Source organism: Agelaius tricolor, unplaced genomic scaffold (assembly GCF_023055355.1).
Source record: "Agelaius tricolor isolate 1412-34295 unplaced genomic scaffold, bAgeTri1.0.p SCAF_32, whole genome shotgun sequence".
Classification (NCBI taxonomy): Eukaryota; Metazoa; Chordata; class Aves; order Passeriformes; family Icteridae; genus Agelaius; species Agelaius tricolor.
The window spans coordinates 5,696,257-5,716,139 of NW_027269292.1; the positions used below are offsets into that span (position 1 = coordinate 5,696,257).

At 54.4% G+C, this 19,883-nt stretch overlaps 1 long non-coding RNA gene across 1 annotated transcript in view; it reads right to left on the reverse strand.

Moving 5' to 3' along the window:
* Positions 1-1,935: 1,935 nt before the first annotated feature.
* The window catches only part of LOC139601958 (uncharacterized), a 38,601-nt gene continuing 20,653 nt past the window's right edge, over positions 1,936-19,883 (reverse strand). Inside the window, exon 3 of the long non-coding RNA XR_011683074.1 lies at positions 1,936-2,840. This is a non-coding gene — a long non-coding RNA (uncharacterized lncRNA). The remainder of the gene's footprint in view (positions 2,841-19,883) is intronic.

Here is a 19,883-nt window from a genome sequence, read left to right on the forward strand (position 1 = left end):
CCACCTCACTGAAGCCCAGGCCCTGCCTCTGCCACCCCCCTCCCCACCAGGCTCTGCCATCAGGCCTGGGATTTTAATTGAAAAAACATGATTGAGGTTAATTGGCTGCAGATGAGTTACAGGGGAACATTTGATGCAGATTTGCAGATTTATGGCAGCAGGGACTCGACCATCCCAGGTTTTGCATCCCCCTCACAGCCCCAATGCCAGAACAGCTCAGCTGGCCAAAAAAAGGAAAAAAAACCAACAAGAAAAAAGTAATTAGTGTTTAATTTCTTAACAATTTTTTTTTTACCTTCCTTTTAATTGCTCCACATAAAACTGTCCTAGAATTTTACAGCCTGGCCCAGTCCTCATTGCTGGTTTTAATTAGGCTGAGGCAAGGCTGGCACTTAATTTGGAGAGGGGGAGGATGTCAGACCAGGCTTGGGGAAGGTTTTGCCATCCCAAGCACCCAGAAAACATCAGCAGGAGCAGGAGCTGGGGTGGCTCATCCTGCCCAGGGCTCCATGAAATCTCTGGTGGAAAGGAGCAGAACTTCCTCTCCTTGAGGGTGACCAAAGCACATTCCTAGAGGGAAAATGAGCTTAGCTCAGAGCAGCTTTGGGGTAATTCTCGTTCCTGGGGGATTGTGGCTCCCAGCCCTTCCTCAGAGAGGGGCTCTGGCACCCTACAGAGACCCCAAACCTCTCCCAGCCTGGAGGAACAGCCAAGGAATTCCCTGCAGGACAGCAGAACTCCTGCCCAGCAAGGGTTAATGTTTGCATTTGGCAAAGCAAACCCACAAATCCATGGATTCCCCCTGCAGGACAGCAGAATTCCTGCCCAGCAAGGGTTAATGTTTGCAGTGGGAGAGCAAACCCACAAATCCATGGATTCCCCCTGCAGGACAGCAGAATTCCTGCCCAGCAAGGGTTAATGTTTGCATTTGGGAGAGCAAACCCACAAATCCATGGATTCCCCCTGCAGGACAGCAGAATTCCTGCCCAGCAAGGGTTAATGTTTGCATTTGGGAGATCAAACCCACAAATCCATGGATTCCCCCTGCAGGACAGCAGAATTCCCACCCAGCAAGGGTTAATGTTTGCATTTGGCAAAGCAAACCCACAAATCCATGGATTCCCTGTGCAGGACAGCAGAATTCCTGCCCAGCAAGGGTTAATGTTTGCAGTGGGAGAGCAAACCCACAAATCCATGGATTCCCCAGGCTGGGGTTCCTGGCTGCTCACCCAGGAAGGTCCCACCCTTCCCTGGCTGTGTTTGCTCAGGCCTGGGGGATCCAAAGGGGAACGTTCCTCAGGAACCCCAAAAATCCCCAATGCCTGGATCTGTCCCCGTGCCCATCCATGGATCCACGCAGGATTCTGGGCAAGGATGGCACAGGGGGAGCAGGAGCTCGGGGTTGTGGTTTGAAGGACAAGGTGGGGATCAGCCACAGCTTGGACTCAGCCTTGGAAACCTTTCCCAACCTAAATGATCCTGGCAGAAAGTTCCAGCCACCCTGGCTGCTCCCAAATCACCATTCTGAACCCATGCTCATCAGGCCATGGTGCTTTTTATACAACAGGACCTCTTTTTTTGGTTAAATAATGTTCAAAATCCTAAAAAAATAATGGATATTTCCACTACCTAAATATCCCTCTCCTGTTCTGTTTCCACAGGGCACCTTCTGGTGCTCACAGGGTAGGAGGGAACAAGATCCAGGCCCAATTAACAACAGGATTTTAGGGGAAATAATTGGCATTTCAGTGGCTTTTGGAGCAGGAGGGAAGGCAGTGGTGGTTAAAGGCTGGAGAGGGAGGAGGGAAAGGACAGGGGAGAATTCTCCTGCAAAATGAAGGTGTTCAACTCCTGGGTTTCTCATCCTCAAGGTTTCCTGGACGATCCAAAGCATCCCAAAACCCCCTGGAAATGTGGGAAAACAACATCCAGCACTGACAGAGCCAATGGGGTTTATTAATTAAATGCAGTTTAATTGTCTCTGAGGGTGACATTCTCCATGCTGGGGTTTGGTTTCCCCCCATTCCTGCCCTGGGATCCACTGCAGCTCCAGCATCCTCAGGAAACACCCAAACCCCCAAAAAACAGCAAAAAAAAAAAAGGAGCAAAGGGGTAAAAATAAAAACCAGAAATATCCACTGGAAAGGAGGCAAGGTCTTGGTCCTTGCCAGAGAAAAGCACTGAGCTCCTGCTTGACCCAGGAGCTCTCCACCATCCATCCATGGCCAGGATCCACCGGGACAATTCCCAAATTCCCAAAGCCCAGCAGAAACTGCTCCTGAGTCCTGTCAGTTCCACGGGGAGGAGCTCAGCTCCTGCAGGGATGTGCAGCCCAGCACTGGCTGTCCTGTCCTGTCCTGGGGAGCTGCTCCTGGCTGTCCGTCTGTCCTTCTGTCCATCGTGTCCTCAGGAGCTGCTCTGGCTGTCCATCTGTCCATCCTGTCCTCAGGAGCTGCTCCTGGCTGTCCATCTGTCCATCCTGTCCTCAGGAGCTGCTCCTGGCTGTCCTTCTGTCCATCTGTCCATCCTGTCCTCAGGAGCTGCTCCTGGTTGTCCTTCTGTCCTTCTGTCCCAGCTGCAGTGTCCATCCCATCCTCAGGAGCTGCTCCTGGCTGTCCATCTGTCCCAGCTGCAGTGTCCATCCTGTCCTCAGGAGCTGCTCCTGGCTGTCCATCTGTCCCAGCTGCAGTGTCCATCCTGTCCTCAGGAGCTGCTCCTGGTTGTCCCTCTGTCCATCCTGTCCTCAGGAGCTGCTCCTGGCTGTCCATCTGTCCATCCCATCCTCAGGAGCTGCTCCTGGCCGTCCTTCTGTCCCTGACCCCGAGCCTGCAGCAGGGCCCCTGTGAAGGAAAAGCAGCGTTAATGGAAGGGCCAGGTGAGGGTGGCTCAGGGGCTGATCCTCGCCCAGCACCAACTCCAGGGTTTGCAGGGATGTGGGCAGGAGCAGCTGCCCCAAACCCTTCTCCTTTCCCCCAAGCTGTTCTGTGCACTCCCAGGAGCTGAGGGCTGCAAATCCTCCTGCCCACCCCCTGGGCACCTTGGAGCTCTGCAGGGCCCTGAGCCCACACCCCAGGGCTGGGGATTGCTGCACAGAGGGATGTGGGATGACCAGGCAGGTGAAACACTGCTGGGGACACCCCTGAGCTCTGCAGGGCCCTGAGCCCACACCCCCAGGGCTGGGGTCTGTCTGTCTGTCTGTGCACAGCAGGATGTGGGACAGGCAGGGACACTGGGGACACCCCAGAGGCACCCAGTGCCTGAGGAGAACATCCAGAGGGTCCAGGCCCTGGGCTGGCAGCTCACACACCCTCAGGGGGTGCAGGGGGGTGCAGGGTGGGTCCCCCCAGCCCAGGGTGGGTGCAGGGTTTGTGCAGGGTGGGTGCAGGATGGGTGCAGGGTTTGTTCCCCCCGGCCCAGCCCAGTCCAGGGGTGCAGGGTGGGTGCAGGGTGGGTGTAGGGGTGGGTTCAGGTTTGTGCCCCCAGCCCAGGGTGGGTACAAGGTGGGTGCAGGATGGGTGCAGGTGGGTGCAGGTGGGTGCAGGTTTGTGCCCCCAGCCCAGCCCAGCCCAGCCCAGCCCAGCCCAGCCCAGCCCAGGGAGTGCCCGGTGTTTGAAGGCGCCGCGGCCGGGAGCGATCAGAGGGCACGGGGCGATAGCGCAGCCCCGGGGCTGCTCTGATCTTCTGATCTCTTATCTCCAGAGCGGGGAACACCCGCACTTCAAAGCGCTTCCTGCCCAGCCCAGCCCGGAGGGGCAGCTCGGGATGCGGCCGGAGCTCGGGGAGAGCCGGCACTGCGGGGAGAGAGGCACGGGAGAGATGTCCCAGCCTGTCCTGGGGACACCACAGCGCTGGACACAGCAGCAATGATGTCCCCTGCCCATCCTGGGGACACCACAGCACCGGACACACTGGGAGCAATGTCCCCTGCCTGTCCCCTGCCTGTCCTGGGGACATCACAGCACTGGACACAGCAGCACTGATGTCCCCTGCCTGTCCCCTGCCCATCCTGGGGACACCACAGCACTGGACACACTGGGAACAATGTCCCCTGCCCATCCTGGGGACACCACAGCACTGGACACAGCAGCAATGATGTCCCCTGCTCATCCTAGGGACACCACAGCGCTGGACACACTGGGAGCAATGTCCCCTGCCTGTCCCCTGCCCATCCCGGGGACACCACAGCACCGGACACAGCAGCACTGATGTCCCCTGCCTGTCCCCTGCCCATCCCGGGGACACCACAGCACCGGACACAGCAGCACTGATGTCCCCTGCCTGTCCCCTGCCCATCCTGGGGACACCAGCACACCCTGCATGTGTGGATCCAGTTCAGTGCCCAGTTTAACCCACAGGACAGTTTAACCCTTTGCTCTCCCCCAAGGAAAACCCGCCCAGCGCCCCCTGCCCTACAAATCCCCGCTCCTCCCCCCAAACCCGGCAGATTCCAGGTGCAATTTTCTCCATTTCCCTGCCCCATTCCCCGGGAGGGCCCATCTGCTTCCCTGAGCCCCAGGCCACACACTGAGAGCCACCAGCAGCTCCTGGCCACCAGCCCCGGGGTTTTGTCCTCTCCAGGAGCCCTCACAACATCCCAGAAGAGCAGGGATGGAACAAGAGCTCAGCAGCATCCCACAGGGGGAGAGGATCCACCCCGAGCCAGCACAGCAGGTGCTGGGTCTGCAGCAGATGGGATTTGCCTCCTGCCCATTTTGGGATGGGATTTTGGGATGGGATTTGCCTCCTGCCCCCTCCTTGTTCTCCAGGAGCAGAGCAAAGAGCAGGAATAAAATGGGAATTTTGGCTGTGGAGGGTGGGAGCATCCACAGACAGAGAGAGCACAAACTGTGTGGGCAGCAAAGGCAAACAGGAAAGGGATCCAAGAGGCAGGAACAGGATTCTGGCAGCTCCTGCTGCTCCCTCAGACCCCTGGCCCTGCTCAGACATGTCCCAATTCCGCTTTTACTGCTGCAATTCTTCCATCCAAAGGGCTGGATTGACAAAAATGCAGCTGGAGAGCCACAGCCCCACTGCAGGAGCCTCAGCACACTCTGCCCTGGCCCTGCACCCACACCCAGGCTGGGCCCAGCCTGGCCCCAAAAAACTGGAAAATGGAAGTCCTGGCATTTCTGTGTGCATCCCTTTCTCCCTATTTCCATCCCTCTCACCCTGTATCCATCCCTCTCTCCCTATTTCCATCCCTTTCTCCCTATTTCCATCCCTCTCACCCTGTATCCATCCCTCTCTCTGTTTCCATCCCTCTCTCCCTATTTCCACCTTTCTCTTCCTGTGTCCATCTTTCTCTCCCTGTTTCCATCCCTTTCTCCCTGTTTCCATCCCTCTCATCCTGTGTTCCTCTCTCTCTCCCTATTTCCATCCCTCTCTCCCTATTTCTATCTTTCTCTCCCTGTGTCCATCTCTCTTCTCCCTGTTTCCATCCCTCTCTCCCTATTTCCACCCCCCTGTTTCCATCTCTCTCCCTATTTCCATCTTTCTTTCCCCATGTCCATCTTTCTCTCCCTGTTTCCATCCCTTTCTCCCTATTTCCACCCCTCTCTCCCTATTTCCACCCTCCCTCAGTGTCCCACATGTACCATCTCACAAGGGGACCCTCCCAGCTCCTTCCTCCCTGGGCTGGGAATTTAGGATCCTTGGGAAGAAATCCTCTCCACGCTGCCACCTCCAGCACTGCGGGATGTGGAGTCATGGAATGGTCTGGGGGGGAAAAGGGACCTTAAAATTCACCCAGTGCCACCTCCTGCCACGTCCCACTGTCCCAGGCTCTCCAAGCTCCCTTGAACAGCCCCGGGGATGGATGGAGCAGCTTCTCCGTGGGTTCCCAGGGCTGGAGCAGTGCAGGAGGATCTAAAGCAGCCCAGAAGGAGCAGGCAGGCTCAGGGAGCCGCTCACCACAGCCCCAGCAGCCCCATTCCCAGAGCTCTGTTCCCTGCTGGGAAGGTGTTAATGAGCAGCCCTGACCCAGACAGCGCCGTGAGTCACCCGGAGCCGCCGCTGACTCACGGACACCTGAGCCTGGGGGGATGCTCAGTGCTGGGGTCAGGCGGGACGAGACCTCCCAAACTCTGCTCCTTTAGCCCCAGAACATCCCAGGCTGCTGGAGAGCTGCCCTGAGATGTCGCCACAAAAACCTCAGAGGCGCAGGAGGACCTGCAGGAAGGAGGGGGATGGCGCAGGGGAGACCTGGCTGTGCCACATTCACATTCTCTGAAAAATCCCCCTGCCAGGATTAACTCCTGGGAAGCTGAGAAGCCTCGGAGAAAAAGGAAAACAAGAATGATCTGATTGCTTCTCCTGTGTTTTCCTGCTTTGGAATGTGGTTGGAGATTGTTTATCCAACAGGTGATTGTGTCATTGGTTCCATGTGAATTGTTTTCACTTAATGGCCAATCAGGGCCAAGCTGTGTCAGGACTCTGGGGAGAGTCAGGAGTTTTCATTATTATATTTTTAGCCTTCTGTCTGCATCCTTTCTCTACTCCTTAGTACAGCTTAGTATAGCATTCTTTAATATAATACAGTATCATAAAATAATAAATAATTATTTATTATTTTATATAATATATAAATACATATATGTATTATATCATAATATATAAGTATATAATATCTATTATTATTATATAAAATATTTGAAATTTAAATATATAAAATATTTAAATATTCTAAATATTTATTATTATTATAAAATTTATTATTTTACAATACTATACTATACTATATTAAAATGAATTATGTATTACTTTACATAATATAAAATATATAACATATTATAATATAATATATATTATATATATTATAATACAATACAATACATGCAATATAGTATCATAAAATAATAATTATTTATTATTCTATATAATAGATAAATATGTAATATGTATTATAATATATAAATACATAATATATACTATATTATATATACTATATATTAATATATACTATAATATATACTATATTATAATATAGTATAGTATCGTAAAATAATAAATTATTTATTACTTTGCATAATATAAAATAGATAACATATTATAATATATATTATATATATTATAATACAATACAATATATGTAATATATTCTCATAAAATAAGAAATTATTATTTATTATTTATTATGTCTTTCTAAGAACATGGAGTCAGATTCATCATTTCCTTCCTGCCACGGGGGGCACCCCGAAAACACCACACAGAAAACACCCCAGGAGTGAGTCCTGGCTCATTCCCAGAGGGATGCACCCAGAGCATGGCCTCCACTGCTCCCAGCTCCACCTGCAGCTCCCTCCTCAAATTCCAGCCCCGACCCAGCCCCCAAACCTGAGCACAGGTGGAAGCCTAAAAATGGAACCTCTCACCTTCCCGCAGGCCCAGCCCCGGGCACTTTCTGGCTGACACACACCAACCTGTTCTGCCTCCTGCTCTTTCCAGCAATGTCCCCTCCCTGCCTGCCCTCAGGAGGGGCCACCCCGGCTCTGCAGAGCCCCGGAGCTGTCACAGGGCCAGGAATGAAGAAAGTCCCATTTCCCTTCATTTTTGAGAAGGGTGACAAGCACAGGTGACATCAGCCCGGGCCAGCCTACACTGCCCCAGGTTTCAGGAAGGTTCTGGCGCCTGCTGACTGTTCTGGGTCATTTATTCCAGTGTCCCCACAGTGACAAACCCCTGGCAGGCTGAGGGATGGGCCTGACCCTGCAGGGACATTCCCTGAGCAGCAGCTCTGCTGATTTCCAGCATTTCTGCTTTTCCTGCCTCTGGGCAGGCAGGAGCTGAGCAGCTCCCCAAGGTTCCTGCCAGCAGCTCCTGGTGATCCCTGGATCCTCCAAAGGAGCTGGAGGGCTCTGCCCCCTGCTCACCAACAGGAGATCTCCAACAAGGGAGGGGATGCCTCAGGTTTGAGCTTTTCTATTTTTCAGGTTCTGTGCTGCTTTAGTGTGTGGGGCTGGGCTCACATCAGGGGATGCTGAGCTCTGTGCACAGAGCAGGGAGACAAAACAATTCCTGCTCCAGCTGGGCACCAAGGACAAATGATCCAAATCTCAGCCCAGGAGCACAAACCCCGTGGGCTGGAGAGAGAAAAACAAGGATGGGACTGCAGGGGCTAAAGCTGGGATGGGACAATGAACTGCAAGATGCAAATGGAGCAGAACTGATCCCAGGGAGAGACCCCGTGCCCGGCCGTGCATTTTGGGGCCATTTTGGTTCATCTTGGGCTCATTTTGGGGCCATTTTGGTTCATCTTGGGTGCAGCCCTGGCTGGGCTCTGGTGCTGCCCAAGGTGGATCCATGGAGGAGATGCTTTGAATAAATCCCTGCTTTATTCTGTGACTCTGCCCAGCCTCTGCTCCAGCTCAGCCTCCCCAAGGCATCCCAGGGATGCTCTGAGGTACCTCCTGCACCCACAGAGGTGAGCAGGGACTGGATCCCCAGGACAAAAGGGATTACAGGGGGTCCCCTCCTCATTCCCACACCTCCCATTCCAGTGCACAATGAGCTCCTCCCAGGGTGGGCAGAGCTGCAAAGGCCCCGTGTCTGTCCCCAGGGAGGGGATGGGTTTGGCTGTGCCTCCCACCCCAGGGACCAGCCCTGCTCCCCACGCCTGGGGGTGCCCCAAATCCGCACACCTGGGGCCAGGTGCTCTCTGGAAAGCTTTGGATCAGGGAGTGACACCAAACAAGGGTGCAAAAGCCACGCTGGAGTCCTGGCCTGTCCCCACCCCCTGTCCCTGGAGCTGGGAGGGAGGGAGGGAGGGAAGGAGGAAAACCCATCCGGAGATTTCGCAGCTCTGAGCTGATTTCCAGCCCAGGGATTACCCATTTAAGCAGTGTTTTCTCCTGTGCTGACCCTAAGCTGATTAATTCTCTGTGCCCCCCCCCCCTCTCCCTTCCTCCTTTCCATAGAAAATGAAGGAATGAAATCCCTGGAAGGAGCTGAGGCAGAGCTGGATGCAGTGAGAGCAGGGGACCCTCCCTCCCTGCAGAGCTCCCAACCACCACAATCTTTATCTCCTTATCCCAAAGGATCTGATATCCCTGAGGGAATGGATAAATCCCCCTGCCCACCATCCCAGCAGGTCATGGTGGGGCCCAGCAGCACCAGCACTGCCCTCCCAGTGCCATGGGAATTACTGGTCCTGGAGGTGCTGCTGGGAAATAAATAAAATAGACTTAAATAAAACAATTCACCAATTAATCAAGTAATTAATTAATAATTCACCAATTAATTAATTAACAATTCACCAATTAATTAATTAATGAGCTGCTGAAGCCATTCCCTGCTCCTGCTGCTCCCCCAGCACTTTGTTCTCCCCTTTGTTTTTGTTCTGGGCAGGACAAAAAATAAATTGAAATAAATAAAATAAATTTGAAATCAATTTGAAGTAAATTGCCCTGGCACAAACCGGGAGCAGGATGGTTACCCCAGATCCAAGGAACAACACCCCCCTCTCCCAAACTGCTCAGGGAGCCAGGGAATTCTGCATTCCAGGACAACAACAGCCCCAAAGCCAAGCTGCTTTTTCCAGCTGGAGCCTCGGGAGCCCCAGCTCCAGGCAGGAAGCTGGAGAGGACAGAGGGACGTTTGTGGGGTTGGAACATCTGCTCTGCAACACCCAGGAGCCCCTTCTGGCAAAAAGCCTCGGGGCTGGAGCACAGGGGGTCTGAGAGATGCTGCAGCTGCTGGAAGAGCCTGGCTGAGCTCCTGGCATCCCACAAATCCCAGGAATCCCAGGAAATCAGCCCAGGGAGCCATCCCAGGGACAGAGGGGTGGCAGGGGACAGCCCCAGGTCCTGTTTGCTGGGAAGAGCAGGGAGAGCCCCGTTCCTGCCTGGGAATCCCCCCAGCTCTGGGCTCTGCGCCTGGGGGCAGAGGAAAACAGGGATCGCACCCAGCCCTGAGGCCAGGGAGCCTCACACGGCAAAAGCAGCTCCCAGCCCTGCTGGAGCCCCTCCTGTGCCCTGAGCTGCTGCTGCCAGCAGGATCTGCCACCCTCCAGGCACGGGAAGGGCAGGAAAAGTCCCAGGCACAAGGCAGGGATCACCCAGAGCTGTCACTGTCCCCTGTCCCTCAGGCTGAGGGAGTTCAGCCCCGCTCCAGGGATGGAGATGCAGATCCAGGCCTTTTCCCTCCCCACCTCAGGGAACTCGCAGGGATTTCAGCATTTCCTGCCAAGGAATTGTGCAGATGTTGGACTCCTGGCAGAGACCTCGTGTGTGCTCCCTGAGGAGCTCAGGAAAAGTCTTGGGAGGGCAGGGACAATTCCCTGTGCCCACAGTGACCCATGAGGACAATTCCCTGTGCCCACAGTGACAATTCCCTGTGCCCACAGTGACCCATGGGGACAATTCCCTGTGCCCACAGTGACCCATGAGGGGACAATTCCCTGTGCCCACAGTGACAATTCCCTGTGCCCACAGTGATCCATGTGGGGACAATTCCCTGTGCCCACAGTGACCCATGAGGGGACAATTCCCTGTGCCCACAGTGATCCCAGCAGGGACAATTCCCTGTGCCCACAGTGATCCATGTGGGGACAATTCCCTGTGCCCACAGTGACTCCAGCAGGGACAATTCCCTGTGCCCACAGTGACCCATGTGGGGACAATTCCCTGTGCCCACAGTGACTCCAGCAGGGACAATTCCCTGTGCCCACAGTGACCCATGTGGGGACAATTCCCTGTGCCCACAGTGACAATTCCCTGTGCCCACAGTGACCCATGGGGACAATTCCCTGTGCCCACAGTGACAATTCCCTGTGCCCACAGTGACCCATGGGGACACTGAGAGGACCCTGAGGGGACACTGTTGCTGCTGGGCCTTGCCCCCTGAGCCCGGCCTACCTGGGGGGAGTTTCTGTGCCTACAAGAGGTTAAATCCCTGCCCTGGGTTTGCTTTCTTGGCTGCCTGGGTGCATGAGGAGCTGTCAGCACCTCAGCTTTGGATTTATTTGGGCATTAAAAAGGGCCCGGGGCGGGCGGATGCAAACACTCCCTGGAAAATGTGCCTGCAGCACAACCCCAGCCCCTGCACACAGCTCAGCCTTTAATAAGTGCATTTAATTAAAGTCATATAACTTTTTTTTTTTATTATTATTATTATTATTAAAAAGGAGGGAGAGGAGGGGAGGGATAATAAAATAAATAAAGAAGTGGGGCCTGCTGAGCTGTGAGCAAAGGCTGGGATACAAAGAGAGGGTTTAGAGTGGGGGTTTAATGGAAAAGTCATCAACAATGTGTTGTGTTGCTCCTTATTTCCCAGCCTTGCTTGGGCTTGGGGAGAGAATTTGAAGGGGTCTCTGAATTTCCAGGCTGCCTTTTCCTCCCTTTCCCCATCCTCTTCCCCGCTGCTGAAATTTTGCAGAATTATCCATTTTTCCAAACCCAGTTGCCAAAGGCTGTTGCTGTTGGACGGAGCTGCCGTTGCTCTCTGTGCTTGTTTAACCTTTCCTTTCTTTTCCTTGGATCTGGGGGGATCCTGGAGCCCCCAGGTTTGTTGTGAGCCCCTCGAGGGCTGCACTGCAGGGAAGAGGGGGAACAGGACGAGCTTTGGGAAGGGGCTGTGGGGTGGGTGAGGTTTTGGGATCCTTCATCCACACGCTGATCCCTGCTGGGCCTGGGGGCAGCAGGATCAGCCCTGTGGGATGGGAGCCACGAGCTCATGGTGGCCACCTTGAGGTGCTGCTCATCCCTGGGGCCCCACCTTGCCCTTGAGCAAGTGCTTAAGCCAGGTTTAATTCTCCAGGCAGGTCAGGCTGGGGCTGTTTCATCCCTGCAAGTGTCCAAGGCCAGGCAGGACAGGGCTTGGAGCACCCTGGGACGGTGGAAGGTGTCCCTGGCCAGGGCAGGGGTGGAGTGGGATGGGCTTGTCCTGCTCTGATATCCTGCACCAGGATAGCACAGCAGGAGCTGTCAGTCCCAGATTGCTCCTGGAGCCTGGCAGAGCCCTCCTGCCCCGGCTGCTGAGCACTCAGAGGGGGTTAGTGGTGTTAGACAGGGACAGGTGGGATATTGGGGAGCAATTCCCACCTGGGAGGGTGGGACAGCCCTGGAACAGAATCCCAGGAGAATCCGGCTGTCCCTGGATCTCTGGAAGTGTCCCAGGCAGGCATAGGAGGGATTCTGGGGAGCAATTCCTGCCTGGGAGGGTGAAAAGGCCATGGAAGAGAATCCCAAGAGCAGCTGTGGCTGTCCCTGCATCCCTGGAGTGTCCCAGGCAGGGATAGGTGGGATACTGGGGAGCAATTCCTGCCTGGGAGGGTGGAACAGAATCCCAAGAGCAGCTGTGGCTGTCCCTGCATCCCTGGAGTGTCCCAGGCCAGCCTGGGGCAGTGGGAGGGGTCCCTGCCCATGATGGATCCATGGCCTGCATGGGATTTCAGGTCCTTTCCGAGCCAAACCATCCCATAACTCTGTGATAACAGGAGGGCTCTGCCTGTCCCAGCTGGAATGCGAGGCTGGAGAGGTGATGGAGAACATCCTCTCCTCCCCTGGGAGCCCTGAGGGTTGGGGTTCTGGGGTTGGGGTTCTGGGGTGCCAGGCTGGGCCTGACTCCACAACACCCCCAGAGCCCCCAGGATTTGCATCCCTGTTCCAAAGCCCAGCCTGGGGTTTGCAAATTGGCAGAGGGGGAGCAAAGATGGAGCAGATAATGAGCTCCAAACTGCAAACAAAGCCAGGAGAGGAGGAGAGGAACCAGAGCTACAAAATGCTGCTCTTTCCCCGGGCAAAAATCGATGTTCCCCTTCTCCAGTGCTGGACAGGAGTTTCACCAGAGCTGCCACACTTGGAAACAGCAACTCTGAATTCCAAACGTGTCCAATTCCCAACTCCCAGTGCAATTAACAGCCACTAATTAACTCCGTGTGCTCAGGGCCTGCCAAAGCCAGGCTGGGCTCCTCAGAGCTGCCAAGAGCAGCAGCTCCCAAAGCCTGGATGCAGGAAACTCCTCCCGGGGATCCCAGGGGGCTGCAGCCCCTCCTTGGCCAAAAACCGGGAGATTCCAGCAGCCCCAGCTCCTGGGTGAGGAATTCTGAGGGGAAAGAAAGGAGGGATGGGATATGGGATATGGGATGGGGAATGGGGATGATAGGAATGGGGAATGGGGATATGGGGATATGGAGATATGGGGATATGGGGAACGGGGATGGGGAATGGGATTGGGATGGGATGGCATGGGATGGGACTGGGATGAGGTGGGATGATGGGGATGGCATGGGATGGGATGGGGATGATGGGATGGGACTGGGATTGGGATGATGGGATGAGATGATTGGGATGGCATGGGATGGGATTGGGATGATGGGATGGGATGATGGGGATGGGATGATGGGGATGGGATGGGATGATTGAGGAGGGATGATGGGACTGGGATTGGGATGATGGGATGGGATGGGACTGGGATGATGGGATGGGATGATGGGGATGGCATGGGATGGGACTGGGATGAGGTGGGATGATGGGATGGGATTGGGATGATGGGATGGGATTGGGATGAGGAGGGATGATGGGATGGGATTGGGATGATGGGATGGGATGAGGTGGGATGATGGGATGGGATGATGGGATGGGATGATGGGATGGGATTGGGATGATGGGATGGGATGATGGGATTGGGATGATAGGATGGGATTGGGATGATGGGATGGGATGATGGGATGGGATTGGGATGATAGAATGGGATTGGGATGATGGGATGGGATGATGGGATGGGATGATGGGATGGGATGATGGGATGGGATGATGGGATGATGGGATGGGATTGGGATGATGGGATGGGATGATTGGGATGGCATGGGATGGGAAGGGATTGGGATGATGGGATGGGATGATTGGGATGGCATGGGATGGGACTGGGATTGGGATGATGGGATGGGATGGGATGATGGGATGGGATTGGGATGATGGGATGGGATGATGGGATGGGATTGGGATGATGGGATGGGATGATGGGATGGGATTGGGATGATGGGATGGGATGATGGGATGGGATTGGGATGATAGAATGGGATTGGGATGATGGGATGGGATGATGGGGATTTGCTGTCACTGCTTCCCCTCCTGCAGCACACACGGGTCCCTGGGAGCCAGGGAGCCTCAGCCCCTGCTCCAGAGGGAAAAGCTGGGATCCTCTGGGCTGCCCTGCAGAGCACCAACAGTTGGATGCCCCTTGTGAGCCCCGTCCAGGCCGGGATATTCTGGGATGCTCTGGCAGCTCCCGTCTCAGTCACAAGTGGAGAGCAGCGGGATCCTCCATCCTGCCAGCCTGCACTGCTGTTTTTAAGGACTTTTTTGGGAATTTGCAGCAGCCCAGGCCTCAGTGGGTCACTGGGGCAGCGTGTGGCAGGGCTGGGCTCCAGCAGGAGCCTCCCCCTTGTCTGCAGGAATTACAGCCCCGGCCGCTGCTCCCACATCTGACAAGACGCCGCATGCTCGGCTAATCCTGCTGGAGATTAACTCTGCCCCTGGAATTCCTGCCTCTCCAGCAAAGCTGCTCCTGGGGGGGCTCCTCCCTGCTTTAAGCTCTTGGCAAGGGGAGCACTTGCCCCAGGCTGGCTGGGAAGGGCTGGCTCAGGGTGGATCTGGGGTCACTTCCCCTCTGGGAGCCTCCAGGGTGTCCCTGGTGTCACCCCAAAGGTGCTGCCTGCTTGTGCGGAGAGGAAAGGAGAGGATTTGGGGTGGATTTGCTGCCAACAAATCCCACCTCATCCCAACCCCATCCCATGCCATCCCCATCATCTCTCCTCATCCCAATCCCATTTTTGGTCCTCACCAAAATGTGCTCCTCCTCCTCTGGCTCAGGAGCCCCCAAAGTGCCACATTTCACCCCAAAACAGCTGAGATCCAACAGGGGACCCAATAGGGGCATGGAAGGGATCAGCTGCTCCAAGGAACCCCACAAAAGCTCGAGGCCTTCAGTCACAAAACAGGAACAATTCAACCTAAACCAAGACTTAGAGAGGAAATCATTCCAAAAACACAAGGACACCATTTTTTATGGAAGGCCCAGCCTGGTCCTATGCAGATCCCAATCCCACCCCACGGGCACTGAGTGACTCCAGCAGCCCTGGAGCAGCTTGTGGGAAACTCAGGAAAGCATTCCCTGAACAGAGCAAACACAACTCCCACTGTACACTGAGAAAAAGGAAAAAAAAAAAAAAAGGGAAAAAAAGGAGAAAAAAAAAATGTATCGAGTGCCTGGAGCTGTCAGAAAGGTTTCTGAGGTTTCTGCAGCTTTGGCAAGACAGACACAACTAATTTAGCACGGCCTGGCTCGGGAATATGAAGGAATATTAAGCTGTCAGTCTGGATGATAGGAATTTAATCACTGGGAGCAGATCAAAGCTCAGCAGCACCATCGGTGTGGGCCGGACACGCAGGATCAGAGTGGGATGGGCAGGAAAAGCCTGTCCTGCAGGGACAGCCCCCTCCTGGATGTCACTGTCACTCTGGGACGCTGGGTCCCTCAGGGAATGCCATGGACAGGGAGGATGAGGCTCAGGAGAGCCCTGGATCCCAACAGAAACCCCCTCCAGAGGGTGGCAAGGCCCTGGCACAGCTGGGACTGTGCCACCTCCTGCCATGTCCCTGTGTGCCACCTTTGTCCATGTCCCTGTGTGCCACCTCCGTCCATGTCCCTGTGTGCCACCTCCCTCCATGTCCCTGTGTGCCACCTTTGTCCATGTCCCTGTGTGCCACCTTTGTCCATGTCCCTCTGTGCCACCTCCCTCCATGTCCCTCTGTGCCACCTCCCTCCATGTCCCTCTGTGCCACCTCCTTCCATGTCCCTCTGTGCCACCTCCCTCCATGTCCCTCTGTGCCACCTCCCTCCATGTCCCTCTGTGCCACCTCCCTCCCTGTCCCTGTGTGCCACCTTTGGCCATGTTCCTGTCTGCCACCTCCTTCCATGTCCCTTTGTGCCACCTCCTTCCATGTCCCTTTGTGCCACCTCCTTCCATGTCCCTTTGTGCCACCTTTGTCCATGTCCCTCTGTGCCACCTTTGTCCATGTCCCTCTGTGCCACCTCCCTCCCTGTCCCTCTGTGCCACCTCCCTCCATGTCCCTGTGTGCCACAGGAACAGCAGCTGGGGAGAAAAAAATTCCCAAAATTCCCAACCAGACCCCAAACCTGGCATGTTCCAGCCTTTGGCTGCCCCAGTCATTTTTCCCGGGGTTTTTTTTGGGGGGCAGGAAACAGAATTCCCATAAATTTTTCCCACATCTGCAGCTGGGATAACCCAGAGCTCGCTCCTGGGGGGGCAAACCCCTCTGGCACTGGGTCAGCCCAACCCCTCCTGGTGCAAACAATCCCTGGGAGCCTCAGGCCCTGCTCCAGAGGGAAAAGCTGGGATCCTGCTATGGGATCTGTAAACCCTATAGGACCTGTAAACGCTACAGGACCTGTAAATGCTACAGGACCTGTAAACCCTATAGGATTTGTAAATGCTACAGGATCTGTAAATCCTATAGGATCTGTAAACCCTACAGGATCTGTAAACGCTATGGGATTTGTAAACCCTATAGGATCTGTAAACCCTATAGGATCTGTAAACCCTATAGGATCTGTAAATGCTACAGGATTTGAAAATGCTATAGGATCTGTAAACCCTACAGGACCTGTAAACCCTACAGCACTTGTCAATGCTATAGGATCTGTAAAGGCTACAGGATCTGTAAACCCTACAGGATCTGCAAACCCTACAGGATCTGCAAACCCCACAGGATCTGCAAACCCCACAGGATCTGCAAACCCCACAGGATCTGCAAACCCCACAGGACCTGTATCTTGGACTAGACTGGCTAGAGAGAATTGAAATATTCAACAGAGAAGAAGATTTATGGTATTGTAACAGGAACCTCGCTCTCTTACCCTCTTATCCTCTCTTCTCTCATCCCCTTTCTCACTCTCTTTACTTCTCTTTGCTGCTCTGAGCTGTGGCTGGCAGCTCCCAAGCAGGTCCCTGCACTTGGCTCTTTGCAATAAATCCCAAATTCCAGGACCAGAAGAAGATTTTTTGTATTGCAAGGGGAACCTCGCTCCCTCATCCTCTTTACCCCTCTCTCCCTCTCTCTTTGCTGCTCTGAGCTGTGCTGGCAGCTCCCAGCAGGGCCCTGCACTTGGCCCTTTGCAATAAATCCCAAATTTCACAGCCTGGCTTCAGGGATCTCTCACCTCCATCCATCCCACCCCTGTCAATCCCACACCAGCCCAGCCTCCAGCAGCTCAGAGCCCCCATCCTGCTCCCCAATTAAGCCCTGCCCGGTTACATAAACCTAATTAGCAGGGCTGCACTTGCAGCAGGGCCACTGGCTCTGCTAATCCAGGATTTGTCCCCCCAGGAGCTGATGGGAGCTGGCAGTGCCAGCCAGGCTGCTCACGTGGGCCAGCACAGCACAGGCAGCTGGGCAAAAACACCTCCCAAAAGCTGGGGAGGAAGGTCAGGGTTAGGGGAGGAAGGTCAGCCCCAAAAAGGATGGATTGCTGCAAAAAAAAACCCCAAAAATTGGGGAGGAAGGTGGGGGTTAGGGGAGGAAGGTGAGGATTAGGGGAGGAAGGTCAGCTCCAGACAGGTTGGACTGCTCCAAGAAAACTTTCCAAAAATTGGGGAGGAATGTCAGGGTTTGGGGAGGAAGGTGAGGGTTAGGGGAGGAAGGTCAGGGTTAGGAGAGGATGGACTGGTGCAAAAAAACCTCCCAAAAATTGGGGAGGAAGGTGAGGGTTAGGGGAGGAAGGTCAGGGTTTGGGGAGGATGGACTGCTGTGCAAAAAAACCTCCCAAAATCTGGGGAGGAAGGTGAGGGTTAGGGGAGGAAGGTCAGCCCCAGAAAGGTTGGACTGCTGCAAAAAAAACTCCCAAAAATTGGGGAGGAAGGTGAGGATTAGGGGAGGAAGGTCAGGGTTAGTGAAGGATGGACTGCTGCAAAAAAAAACCAAAAACCTCCCCAAAAACCAGGGAGGAAGGTGAGGATTAGGGGAGGAAGGTCAGCCCCAGACAGGTTGGATTGCTGAAAAAAACCTCCCAAAAATTGGGGAGGAATGTCAGGGTTTGGGGAGGAAGGTGAGGGTTAGGGGAGGAAGGTCAGGGAAGGATGGACTGGTGCAAAAACACCTCCCAAAATCTGGGGAGGAAGGTGAGGGTTAGGGGAGGAAGGTGAGCCCCAGACAGGACGGACTGCTGCAAAAAAATCTCCCAAAAATTGGGGAAGAATGTCAGGGTTTGGGGAGGAAGGTCAGGGTTAGGGGAGGATGGACTGCTGCAAAAAAAAACCTCCCCAAAAACCAGGGAGGAAGGTGAGGGTTAGGGGAGGAAGGTCAGCCCCAGACAGGATGGACTGCTCCAAAAATACTTCCCAAAATCTGGGGAGGAAGGTGAGGTTTAGGGGAGGAAGGTGAGGGTTAGGGGAGGAAGGTCAGGGTTAGGGGAGGAAGGTCAGGGTTAGGGGAGGAAGGTGAGGGTTAGGCTGGAGCAAAGCTGGATCATTCAAAACTGACCCAGCTCCAACTTTCTGGAGTTTTTGGGATGGGGAGAGGCTGCAGCCACCCTGCTGGACCCCAGAATGTGCATCCCCAAAGTCCTTCCCAGGGAAATGTGGAGTCAGGGACGCTCCTGCGCTGCCAGGCTGAGCAGGAGCAGCTCTGAGTTAAATCAGTTTTAATGAGGGATCTCCAGGCTAACCCCACATCAATTGCAGGGTTCCCCAGGCACTGCAGGATGGCACCAGCTCGTGGTAATTGGATCACTCCAGCTTTGAAAATCAGGATTATTCCAAGTGAAATAAATCCCCAGATCTGACCACAGAGAAAATTCAAATTCTGTTCATTTTTTTCTTTCCTTCCTGCCTTTTCAGACTTCGGGGCTGTGCTATCAAACTCAAATTACAAACAGAAAAGCTGCAGAGTTGCTCAATAAAACAGAAAAAATGAGGTTGCAGAGCCCTCAGCTGACAGCAAATCTCAATTTTTAAGCCAAACCATCACCCCAGAGCCAGGAGAGGCCCCAGCTCTGGCTGCTCTCACCCAGCCCATCCAGAGGGAGCAGAGCAGGGCCCAGCTGGGATGGGTTTCATGGATTTTCCTGCTCACACTCCTGCCCTTGGCCATGGGAGCAGTTTATGCCCTGGATTGTGGGGAGGTGAGGCCAGCACAGCCTCCAGAGCCCTGGCAGCAGCGTTGCCCCACAGCAACCTGAATTCATAACCCGCTGCTGGCAGCCTGGAGAAAGGCAGGCACTGGGCTCCTAATCCCTGAAATTAAAGGGGATTCAGGAATCCCGAAATTTGGGAGTTTTCTCCCTCCTGTGCTTCCCACAGACCCCGTGCTGCTGCCTGGCCAAAGGCAGATTTCACACACTGCCTTAAATGAAGATTAAATCCCCCACTGACACGTGGCTCCATCATCCCAGAGGATCCCAAAAATCCCTCTGGAAAAGGAACTCCAGGAGTGCCAGGGCAACCCCAGCCCTCACTCAGAGCTTGGTCCTCAGGGCTGCTCCTGCCCCCAGGGTGATGCTCCCACCCCAGCCTCCACCTTCCCTCAGGTGAGTCCTTATCAAAGAGCCCCGCCCCCGCCCCAGGTGAGCCCTTATCAGCCCGCGGCACCACAAAGGGCCATAAAGGGCTGGGAGGTGACAGCTGTGCTCCAGGTGTGCCCCAGGTGGGGCAGGGCCCTTTCATCTCGCCCCAAAGCTGGCACGGAGCAGGAAAAACCCAGCGGGATGGGCCTGGGGCTTGGGAATTTGTTATTGCCAGGGAAAACCCACCAGGATGGGCTTGGGAGAGAGTTTGGGAATTTGTTATTGCCAGGAAAACGCAGCAGGATGGGCCTGGGGCTTGGGAATTTGTTATTCCCAGGGAAAACCCACCAGGATGGGCTTGGGAG